This window comes from Pseudophryne corroboree (genome assembly GCF_028390025.1).
Source record: "Pseudophryne corroboree isolate aPseCor3 chromosome 3 unlocalized genomic scaffold, aPseCor3.hap2 SUPER_3_unloc_14, whole genome shotgun sequence".
NCBI lineage: Eukaryota > Metazoa > Chordata > Amphibia > Anura > Myobatrachidae > Pseudophryne > Pseudophryne corroboree.
In genome coordinates, this window is record NW_026967502.1 from 1,867,787 (window position 1) to 1,880,284 (window position 12,498).

Consider the following 12,498-nt stretch of genomic DNA (forward strand, 5'->3'; position numbering starts at 1 on the left):
AGTAGTGGGGGAAGACAAGTCGGGTGGCAGTAATGGGGAAGACAGCGCGTGACAGTAGTTGGGAGAGATAGAACAGTGGCAGTAGTTGGGGAAGACGGGTGGTGGCAGTAGTGGGGGGAGAAGGCGGTGGCAGTAGTGCGGGGGAGACAGGGTGGGTGGCAGTAGTGGAAGGAGACATGGTGGCAGTAGTGGGGGGAGAAGGCGGTGGCAGTAATGGGGAAGACAGCGCGGTGACAGTAGTTGGGGGAGACAGAACAGTGGCAGCAGTGGGGGAAGACGGGCGGTGGCAGTAGTGGGGGGAGAAGGCGTGGCAGTAGTGCGGGGGAGACAGGGTGGGTGGCAGTAGTGCAAGGAGACATTGTGGCAGTAGTGGGGGAAAACGGTGGTGGAAGGAGACAGGGCGTGTTGCAGTAGTGGGGGAGATGGGTGGCAGTGGGGGGGGAGAAAATGTGGCAGTAGTGGAGGGAGACAGGGTGGGTGGCAGTAGTGGAGTGAGACAGGGCGGTGGCAGTAGTGGGGGGGAGACAGGACGGATGGCCGCAGTGCAGTACCAGGGGCTGCTGGAGGCAGTAACGAGGTGTATGGGTCCCACACAGAACCAGTTGATAATTAGACTTAATGATGATTATTCTTCCTTATTTCTAATTAATCCCTTGTATGTGTTACTGTTATTTGCTGTGTCAGCCTTTATGTGTGTTCTGTGTAATAATCCTGAAAGTAGTGCTGCTACCGATCTCATATCATTTGTAGTAACTTGGAAAAGATGAGATATGAGGTGCACTCTGGAAGCTTATAGGGGGTTAATCAGTGATGAACGCAGATGTGACATCACGCAGGCTCTGGAAAATGGTCCCAGCCCACCCGCCTCTCAGGGATGTGACCGCAATGTGTGTGGCTGCTGCGCATGTGTATTTTTCCAAAACCAGCAAACTGCTGTAGGCCACTATTGCGGCTGGGTCTGAATGACCCCCATAGGCTGTTGTGCAGAGTAAAGTATTTTTTAAGTTTAAAATATAGATAAACAAAAATCTGTGTATTAAAGATATGAAATAAAGTCTTTAAAAACAAAAGATGTCCGTTTAGTCTTTTTATGTGTCTGTATTGTCTTTTCTCTTACATCCTAGAGGATGCTGGGGTCCACATTAGTACCATGTGGTATAGATGGGTCCACCAGGAGCCATTGGCACTTTAAGAGTGGCTGGCTCCTCCCTCTATGCCCCTCCTACCAGACTCAGTTTAGAATATGTGCCCGGAGGAGCCGGTCACAGCTAGTGGAGCTCTCCTGAGCTTTCCTAAGGAAGTTTAGTTTAGAGTTATTTATTTTACAGTGTGGGACTAAGTGGGGGAGCAGTGTCCACCCTGCGGGGTCTGAGCCACTGACTGCTGACTGGACTCTGAGCTCCAGAGGGGCCGATCGGTCTCCGCCACAGGGGCACCGCTCACCCCAGCAGCATGTTGCTGACCCCTTACAGAGCCAAAGCAAGTGGGGAGTTAGTCACTGATCCCCCTAGCAAGCAGGGGGCCAGTGTGAAGATGGCAACAGGAGATGGAGCGCGGTATTAACCGCGGTTCTGGACGGTACCAGAGGAACACTGTGAGGGGCGCCCTGGGCCAGCACTTACCCCTCACACTGGTCAGCAAGTCTGTCAGGGTCAAGGGATCTCAGCCAGCTCAATTCCTCAGGCCAGTTTAATCTTCAGAAGAGCGGGACGACAGCGCCATGAAGGGGGCGGAGCTTCTCAGAACGGACCCTGAAGCGTTCCAGCACCATTTTCCTACATGCAGTAGCTGAAGGAAGATTCTGCTCCCTCCACAGCAGCTCCAGATTACTGTATTATGGTACCAGGGGTTTGTAGAGGGGGAGGGGAGGCTGATTGTTTGACTGTGTCCTATTAAGGCACACAAGTCAGCGCACATAAGGGGTTTCTCCTTGTAAAAAAAAGCGCTGGTGTGGGTTGGCTCCAATCTCTGTCTCTCTCTTGCCATTCTTGGGGAGGAACCTCTGTCTTACCTCAACCTGTGTCTTTGGTGGTCACCTGCAGCAATGTCCAGGGATACAGTGTCATATGCTGCAGAGGATTTATCCTCCCAGGATGATCCCATTCCATGTAATTAGATTAGCACTGGTTTAGCACAGATTCCAGCAAGGGAACCAGAGTGGTTTTCCTCTAGCAAGACTTGGATTTCTCAGATTTCTGACAGGGTTGCCAGTAATTAATCTGCAACCCAGGTATTGCAATCTATGGCTGTATGTCCTTGTCAGGTACCTCGGGTCACCCCACTACATACCCCCACAAATGTGCGCTTGTGCAGGTAACACAAGATGACACAGATACTGATTCTGACACTACAGATGGTGATGGGGATGTGTTGCGGGGGTCTGCATCTTTTGCAAAGGGGGTGCAATTGTTGATAGAGGCTGTCAGGGATGTGTTCAATGTAAATGATACCACACCTGAGCAGGTTGAGGAGTCTTTTTTCACTGAAAACAAGAAAGCCTCGCTAACCTTCCCTGCGTCAAAGGAGCTGAATGCTATATTTGAAAAGACCTGGGTGAACCCTGAAAAGAAGTTTCAGATCCCTAAGAGGATTCTGGTAGCTTTTCCTTTTCCTAAGGAGGATAGGAAAAAGTGGGAAAACCCGCCGATTGTTGACGCATCTGTATCCAGACTCTCAAGGTGGTTTTACCTGTACCGGGATCAACCGCCTTAAAGGAGCCGGCAGATAGGAAAATTGATAATACACTGAAATCAATGTACACTGCTTCAGGGGCCATATTAGGTCCCCCTGGGTTCCATGGCTGCAGGTATTTCTTCCATGTCTGTCAGCTCGTCGGGGACTGTGGCTCCGCCAGTGGTCGGCCGATGCGGAATCTAGAAGAAGTATGGAGTCGCTACCCTATACAGCTCAGGCTCTCTTTGGGGAAGCTCTAGATGCGTGGATATCTACCGCTACAGCGGGTAAGTCTCCGAATCTTCCATCAGCAGCACCTGCTCCGAAGAAATCCTCAGCTGCGCAGCAGTCCTTTCGGCCGAACAAGACCAGAAAGACCAGATCATACAATACCTTTTTCAGCTGAGGTAAGGTTAAGTCCAAGAAACCTGCCGCTGCAGGTTCCCAGGAACAAAAGCCTGCTTCAGGTACCCCAAAGTCCTCCGCATGACGATGGACAGGGCGGCCCGGAGATGGGGCCTGTGGGGGCGAGACTCAACAGTTTTGTCATGTCTGGGTATCGTCCGGCCTGGATCCCTGGGTGATAGATAATGTGTCTCAGGGATACAGGCTGGAATTTCAAAGGCTCCCTTCTCATCGTTTTTTCAAGTCAGGCTTAGTAACTTTGTTGGAGGACAGCACAGTTGTGCTTCCTGTTTGCCAGTTTATTCTGTATCCTGAGTCCTGGTGTCCGAAGCCTGATCATTGGAATTCTTACCCAGCCTTCCAGTCCTGTTGTCCTGTATCTGCAGCCTTGGGGTTCCTGTTGCTTCAGCGTGCACCTTTACCGGTGTTGTGAGTAGCGGCTCTGCCGCACCTAACTGCTGCGGCCGTATTTGTTCTTACTGTCTGTCTTTTGTGTCTCTCTGCAGGGGTTTCCGCTATTGCTGTCCTCACCGAATTACGACGGTGTCGTGTTTGGTATTCGGGCAGCATTACCTTGGTTACAGTTTGTCTTGGCGGCCACGACGCACATACCTTTGTTGTTGTGTTCAGTAGTTCCCCCTATCTCTGTGTTTCTGTTTCAGTTGAGGGTTCCCCTTGTTCTCGCCCCGTCTCAGTTTATGCCTCATCTCCAACTAAGACCGGGGGGCATCGGAGTTGGGCAGACCTAATCCGCCCTTCAAACGCGGCTGCCGTGGCCCCAAGCAAACATAGTCTCGCAGGCGTAGACTGACCACGTGGGTGAGACAACGGAGTCAGGGATCCATAGGGGTTGCTGCTGAACTTCGTGCTAACTAGAGCATCACATTCCTGTGCTTGCGGCTTATGCACTCAGCCTCTTGAGTTCAGTGAACATGACACTCACATGCTGACAAAGGGTTACTATTCGAACCTTTTCGTGGTACCGAAACCAGATGGTTTGTTCAGGCCCATTCTGAACCTAAAATCATTGAACCCCTTTATAAAGGAGTACAAGTTCAAGATGGAGTCTCTCAGGGCAGTGATATCAGGTCTGGAAGTGGGGGAATTCCTGGTATCACTGGATATCAAGGATGCGTACCTTCACATTCCGATTTGGTTGCTGCATCAGGCTTATCTCCACTTCACATTGATGGACTGTCATTTTCAGTTCCAGGGCCTGCCATTCGGCCTCTCCACAGCACTCAGGGTGTTTACCAAGGTGATGGCGGAAATGATGATGCTACTCCACAAGCAGGGTGTGAACATCATTCCTTATCGGGACGATCTCTGATAAAGACATCATCCACGGAGAAGCTGCTGCAGTCCATTGTTCTCACAACGCGACTGCTCCAGAGTCACGGGTGGATTCTGAATTTTCCAAAGTCACATTTGGAAACAACCCAGAGATTGTCATTTCTGGGAATGATCCTGGATACGGAAGTGCAGCGGATGTTTCTTCTATGGGACAAGGCATTGGTGATCCAATCCATGGTCAGCGATGTCTTGAAGCTACCCTGCGTGTCGGTTCATCAATGCATTCGCCTATTGGGGAAGATGTTGGCCTCCTACGAGGCTCTCCAGTACGGGAGGTTCCATGCTCGCCCCTTCCAACTGGATCTCCTGGACAAGTGGTTGGGTTTTCACCTCCACATGCATCAGAGAATGTCTCGCCAAGGGCAAGGATTTCTCAAGGAGTAACCTTACAAGGATGGTGGTCAAGCCTGGAAGCCGGCCTGCCCATCAACATCCTGGAACTAAGAGCCGTCTACAACGGTCTTCTTCAGGTGGCCCCTCTTCTGAGAAATCAGACCATCCAAGTGCAGTCGGGCAACGTAACAACAGTGGCTTACATAAACCGACAGGGCGGAACGAAGAGCAGAGCGGCAATGTTAGAGGTGACAAGAATACTCCTCTGGACAGAAAAACACGCGTTGGCACTATCAGCCATCTTCATTCCGGGAGTAGACAACTGGGAAGCAGACTTCCTCAGCAGACACGATCTCCAACAAGGAGAGTGGTGACTCCATCCGGATGTTTTCAAGGAAATAACAGATCTTTGGGGATTGCCCCAAATTTGACATGATGGCCTTTCGTCTCAATAAGAAGCTTCAGCGTCGAGGGACCCACAGGCAGTGGCAGTGGACGACCTAGTGTCTCCGTGGGTATTCCGGTCAGTGTACGTGTTTCCACCACTCCCACTCATCCTAAGAATCCTAAAGCTCATAAGGAGAACAAGGGTTCAAGCGATCCTCATTGCCCCAGATTGGCCAAGAAAGGCTTGGTACGCAGACCTTCTATATCTACTGCAAGAAGAGCAGAGGCCTCTTCCTCTTCGGGAGGACCTGCTGCAGCAGGGGCCGTTCGCCTATCAAGACTTACCGCGGCTACGTTTGATGGCATGGAAGTTGAGCGCTTGATTCTTGCTCGGAAAGGGATTCCAAAGAAAGTTATTCCTACCCTCATACAGGCTAAGAAATGGGTAACGTCAAAACATTACCATCGTATTTGGAAGAAATATGTTTCTTGGTGTGAATCCAAGAAGTTTCCTGTGGTGGAATTTCAACTAGGACGTTTCCTCCTCTTCCTGCAAGCAGGAGTGGATATGGGTCTGAGGTGGGATCTGTGAAGGTCCAGATTCCAGTCCTATCCATTTTCTTTCAGAAGCAATTGGCTGCCCTCCCTGCGGTTCAGACCTTTTTGAAGGGAGTTCTGCATATCCAACTTCCCTTTGTACCGCCTACGGCATCATGGGACCTTAACATGGTGTTGCAGTTCCTCCAGTCGGATTGGTTTGAGGCTTTACAGGAGGTGGAGCTCAAATTTCTTACATGGAATGCAGTCACTTTGTTGGCCTTAGCTTCTGCTAGACGTGTCTCCGAGCTGGGGGCTTTATCCTGTAAAAGCCCTTACTTGAACTTCCACAAAGATAGAGCTGAGCTCCGGACTCGTCAGCAGTTTCTTCCAAAGGTTGTGTCGGCATTTCATATCAACCAACCTATTGTGGTGCCAGTGGCTACTGACTCCTCAATTACTTCAAAGTTCTTGGATGACATGAGGGCTTCTAAGCAGACTATTTCTCACTGGATTAGGTTTACTATCCAGCACGCTTATTCTATGGCAGGACTGCCGTGTCTAAAATCTGTTAAGGCCCACTTTACTCGTAAGGTGGGGTCTTCCTGGGCGGCTGCCCGGGGTGTCTCAGCAGTGCAACTTTGCTGAGCTGCAACTTGGTCTGGGTCGAATACGTTTGCAAAGTTTTACAAGTTTGATACTTTGGCCTCTGATGATCTGACGTTCAGTCAATCAGTTTTGCAGGAGCCTCCGCGCTCTCCCTCCCGTTCTGGGAGGTTTGGTACATCCCCATGGTACTAATCCTCTAGGATGTAAGAGAAAATAGGATTTTGGTACCTACCGGTAAATCCTTTTCTCGTAGTCCGTAGAGGATGCTGGGCACCCGCCCAGCGCTTTGTTTTCCTGCTATTGTTATTTGGTTCAGTACAACTTCATTTTAGTTGAGTACTGCATTGTTACTTGGTAAGTAATGTTTCAGCTGTTGCTGAGTAGTTCAAGCTAGTTGTCTTGACGTGCCTTGTATGTGTGAGCTGGTATTGAATCTCACCACTATCTGTGTTAAGTCCTTCTGTCGAAGTATGTCGTCTCCTCGGGCACAGTTTCTAGACTGAGTCTGGTAGGAGGGGCATAGAGGGAAACTAGCCCACACTATTAAACTCTTAAAGTGCTCTATATGCTTCAGAGGATGGAGGAGCAGCAAAAGACCATTCAAGCCAATACATCCACCTACGATACAGGCAAAGGAGGGGGAATACACCTGACTCAAGTGCAATGGAGAATGATTTCCGTGTTTTGCAAGGTTCTCCAACCCTTCAAACTTGCCACACGTGAAGTCAGTTCAGACACTGCCAGCTTGAGTCAGGTCATTCCCCTCATCAGGCTTTTGCAGAAGCAGCTGGAGTGATTGAAGGAGGAGCTAAGACAGAGCGATTCCACTAAGTATGTGGGACTTGTGGATGGAGGGTTTATATCTAAAGAAGCCTTAATGTGTGGCACACTCTTTTTTTGTTTTATGTTTCATGAATAAATGAAAACATAACTTTTATTATTTTTAAGATAGTTTTTTCAATATGCATGTCATAAGGCAATTGATTGTCAGCCTGGAAAGACAAAAAATTAATGAAAGATATAAAATAATTTATATACCAGCACTACCTATGTATGGGTATATGGGTAGAGCAATAATTGATATAAGCAAGTGAAATATAAAAGGAATTTAAACACAGGTTTTATTTATCAAATTTATGAGATCCTTTCACAACAGGATTGTGATCTCAGAAAAAAACTGTTTTACAGCTGCGCCCTATACTGCATACAATCTAAGTGCTCCCTGCAGAGCATCACTACTGCATACAATCTAAGTGCTCCCTGCAGAGCGTCACTACTGCATACAACCTAAGTGCTCCCTGCAGAGCGTTACTACTGCATACAACCTTAGTGCTCCCTGCAGAGCATTACTACTGCATACAACCTTAGTGCTCCCTGCAGAGCATTACTACTGCATACAACCTAAGTGCTCCCTGCAGAGCATTACTACTGCTTACAACCTTAGTGCTCCCTGCAGAGCGTTACTACTGCATACAACCTAAGTGCTCCCTGCAAAGTGTTACTACTGCTTACAACCTAACTGCTCCCTGCAGAGCGTTACTACTGTATACAACCTAAGTGCTCCTTGCAGAGCGTTACTACTGCAATCAACCCAAGTGCTCCTTGCAGAGCTTTACTACTGCATTCAACCCAAGTGCTCCCTGCAGAGCGTTACTACTGCATACAACCTAAGTGCTCCCTGCAGAGTGTTACTACTGCATACAACCTTAGTGCTCCCAGCAGAGCATTACTACCGCATACAACATAAGTGCTCCCTGCAGAGCGTTACTACTGCTTACAACCTAACTGCTCCCTGCAGAGCGTTACTACTGTATACAACCTAAGTGCTCCTTGCAGAGCGTTACTACTGCATTCAACCCAAGTGCTCCCTGCAGAGCGTTACTACTGCATACAACCTAAGTGCTCCCTGCAGAGCGTTACTATTGCATACAACCTAAGTGGCCTTTTCTGGTAACCACTATGTCTTACAATGACCACTTTGTTACTACCCGTAGCGTATCACACATTAAGACAGTGATACTCCCTATAATGTATAACAGTGGGATCGTTCTCACAGGCACAAAGAAACATATATGTTCAATGTTTCACTTGCTTATATCAATTATTGCTCTACACATATACCCATACATAGGTAGTGATGGTATATAAATTATTTGATATCTTTCCTTAATTTTTTGTCTTTCCCGGCTGACAATCAATTGCCTTATGTCATGCATATTTAATAATCTATCTGAAATAAAAATAATAAAAGTTATGTTTTCATTTATTCATTAAACAAAAAAGAGTGTGCCACACATTAAGGCTTCTTTAGATATAAACCCTCCATCCACAAGTCCGACATACTTAGCAAAATCGCTCCGTCTTAGCTCCTACTTCAATTTCTCCAGCTGCTTCTGCAAAAGCCTGATGAGGGGAATGACCTGACTCAGGCTGGCAGTGTCTGAACTGACTTCACGTGTGGCAAGTTTGAAGGGTTTGAGAACCTTGCAAAACACGGAAATCATTCTCCATTGCACTTGAGTCAGGTGTATTCCCCCTCCTTTGCCTGTATCATAGGTGGATGTGTAGGCTTGAATGGCCTTTTGCGGCTCCTCCATCCTCTGAAGCATATAGAGTGTTGAATTCTACCTCGTTACCACCTCTTGCTTCAGATGATGGCAGGGCAGGTTCAGGAGTGTTTGCTGGTACTCCAGTCTTTGGCACGCTGTGGCTGAATGTCGAAAGAGGCCCGCAATTTTTCGGGACACCGACAGCATCGCCTACACGCCCCTGTCGTTTTTCAAAAAATTCTGCAACACCAAATTAATTGTATGTGCAAAACATGGGATGTGCTGGTATTTGCCCAGATGTAATGCACGCACAATATTGGCTGCATTGTCCGATATCACAAATACCTAGGAGAGTCTAAGTGGGGTAAGCCAATGTGCGATCATGTCCCTCAGTTTCCATAAGAGGTTGTCAGCGGTGTGCCTCTCATGGAAACTGGTGATACACAGCGTAACCTGCCTAGGAACAAGTTGGCATTTGTGAGATGCTGCTACTGGTGCCGCCACTGTTGTTGCTGCGGGAGGCAATACATCTGCCCAGTGTACTGTCACAGTCATATAGTCCTTAGTTTGCCCTGCTCCACTTGACAACATGTCCGTGGTAAAGTGGACACTGGGTACATCCGTATTTTTCAGAACACTTTTCTTAATGTCCCTGTACAGTCCGGGAATCGCTTGCCTAGTGAAGAATCTAGACAGGATTTGGTATCGGGGACACAGAACTGTCTAAATCCCACTGCACTAATGGAGGATACCGGACGCACGTCTACCACCAGCATAGTTGTTATGGCCTCAGTTATCTGCTTTGCAACAGGGTGACTGCTGTCATATTTAATCTTCCTCGCAAAGGACGGTGGACAGTCAATTGCTTAATTGAAGTAGTACAAGTGGTCTTCTGACTTCCCCTCTGGGATGACGACCGACTTCCAGCAGCAACAACAGCAGCAGCGGCGGCAGCAGCAGTAGGCGTACCACCGAAGGATCCTCCAGAGGAATCCAGGTTTGGAGAGGACTCATCAGTCATGCCAGTGACATGGCCTGCAGGACTACTGATGTTCCTGACTGAGGAGGAAATTGACATTGAGGGAGTTGGTGGTGTGGCCTGCAGGAGCTTGGGTACAACAGGAAGAAGGGATTTAGGTGTCAGTGGACTGCTTATGCTCTTACCCAAAGTTTCTGAACTTGACAATGACTTCTGATGAATGTTCTGCAGGTGATGTATATGGGAGAATGTTCCTAGGTGGTTAACATCCTTATCCCTACTTACTACAGATTGACAAAGGCAACACACGGCTTGACACCTGTTGTCCAGATTTGTGGAGAAATAATTCCACACCAAAGAGGTGGCTCTCTTGTATTTTTCCCAGGCATGTCAATCAGTTTTCTCATCCCATGGACAACAACTGTCTCCACTGGTGCCTTATTTAAACCAACCACATCTCCATCAGAATCCTCATCATAAACTTCCTCCTTAGTGCCAGCTACACCAATATCCTGCTCATCCTGGTGTACATCTACAGTAACATCCTCAATCTCAATATCAGCAATTGGATTGGTGGTGCTCCTACCAGCACTTGCAGGAGGCGTGCAAATGGTGGTAGAAGCCTCCTCTTTCCATACAGTCTTGGGAAGGTCAGGTCTAGCAACCGGATCCCAGTACCCACGGTAAGCCTGTGGCGGTGCGTGAAAAGTGTGTAATAATGTGTAATGAGCATAACGCTGTGTAATAATGTGTAATGGGTATTACGTTGCATATTAATGTGTAATGGGCATTACGTTGTGTAATTATGTGTATTGGACATTATGGTTTACAGAATAATGTGTAATGATCATTACGGTGTGTAATAATTACGTCGTGTAATAATGTGTATTTGGCATTACGGTGTGTAATAATGTGTAATGGCATAACGGAGTGTAATATTGTGTAATGGGCATTATGGTGTGTAATAATGTGTAATTGGCATAATGGAGTGTAATAATGTGTAATGGGCATAACAGTTTGTAATTATGTTTAATGGGCATTATGGTGTGTAATAATGTGTAATAGGCATTACGGTGTGTAATAATGTGTAAAGTACATTACAGTGTGCAGCATCATGTGTAATGGGCATTACGGTGTGTAATTATGTGTATTGGGCATTATGGTTTACAGCATAATGTGTAATGGGCATTACAGTTTGTAATAATGTGTAATGGGCATTATGGTTTGCAGCATGTGTAATGGGCATTACGGTGTGTAATAATGTATAAAGTACATTGCAGTGTGCAGCATTATGTGTAATGGGCATTACGGTGTATAATAATGTGTAAAATACATTACAGTGTGCAGCATAATGTGTAATGGGCATTACGGTGTGTAATTATGTGTATTGGGCATTATGGTGTGTAATAATGTGTAATGGGCATTACGGTGTGTAATAATGTGTAATGGGCATTATGGTTTGCAGCATGTGTAATGGGCATTACGGTGTGTAATAATTTGTAATCGGTATTACGTTGTGTAATAATGTGTAATGGGCATTACGGTGTGTAATAATGTGTAATGGACATTATGGTGTGTAAGAATGTGTAATGGGCATAACGGTGTGTAATTATATGTAATTGGCATTACAGTGTGTAATAATGTGTAATGGGCATTACGGTGTGTAATAATTTGTAATGGGTATTACGTTGTGTAATAATGTGTAATGGGCATTACGGTGTGTAATAATGTGTAATGTGCATTGCGGTGTGTAATAGTGTGTAATGGGCATAACGGTGTGTAATGGGCATAACGGAGTGTAATTATGTGTAATGGGCATTACGGTGTGCAGCATAATGTGTAATGGGCATTACAGTGTGTAATAATGTGTAATGGGCATAACGGTGTGTAATAATGTGTAACGGGCATTACGGATGTGTAATAATGTGTAATGTGCATTATGGTGTGTAATAATGTGTAATGGGCATTAGTGTGTGTAATAGTGTGTAATGGGCATTACGGTGTGTAATAGTGTGTAATGGGCATTACGGTGTGTAATGAGCATTACGGTGTGTAATAATGTGTAATGGGCATTACGGATGTGTAATAATGTGTAATGGGCATTACGGATGTGTAATAATGTGTAATGGGCATTACGGTGTGTAATAATGTGTAATGGGCATTACGGTGTGTAATAATGTGTAATGGGCATTACGGATGTGTAATAATGTGTAATGGGCATTACGGTGTGTAATAATGTGTAATGAGCATTACGGTGTGTAATAATTTGTAATGGGCATTACGGTGTGTAATAGTGTGTAATGGGCATTACGGTGTGTAATAATGTGTAATGGGCATTACGGTGTGTAATAATGTGTGATGGGCATTACGGTGTGTAATAATGTGTAATGGGCATTACGGTGTGTAATAATGTGTAATGGACATTATGGTGTGTAATAATATGTAACGGTGCTGGAGATGGGTCAGCTGGGTGCTCATAATTCAAGTTGCTGTTTGTGCGTTACTATACAGGTTGTATGACACAGGTGTGTACATTACACTTGTACTTTGTAGATAAATTGTGTGTAATATTTTTCCCACAGATGTGTCAGCAGAGGAAAATCACAAATTCTGGTCTGGATTCATTGAATTCTATCACTAGAACGAGTTCCTGTGGTGTGTAATAAGTGTGGA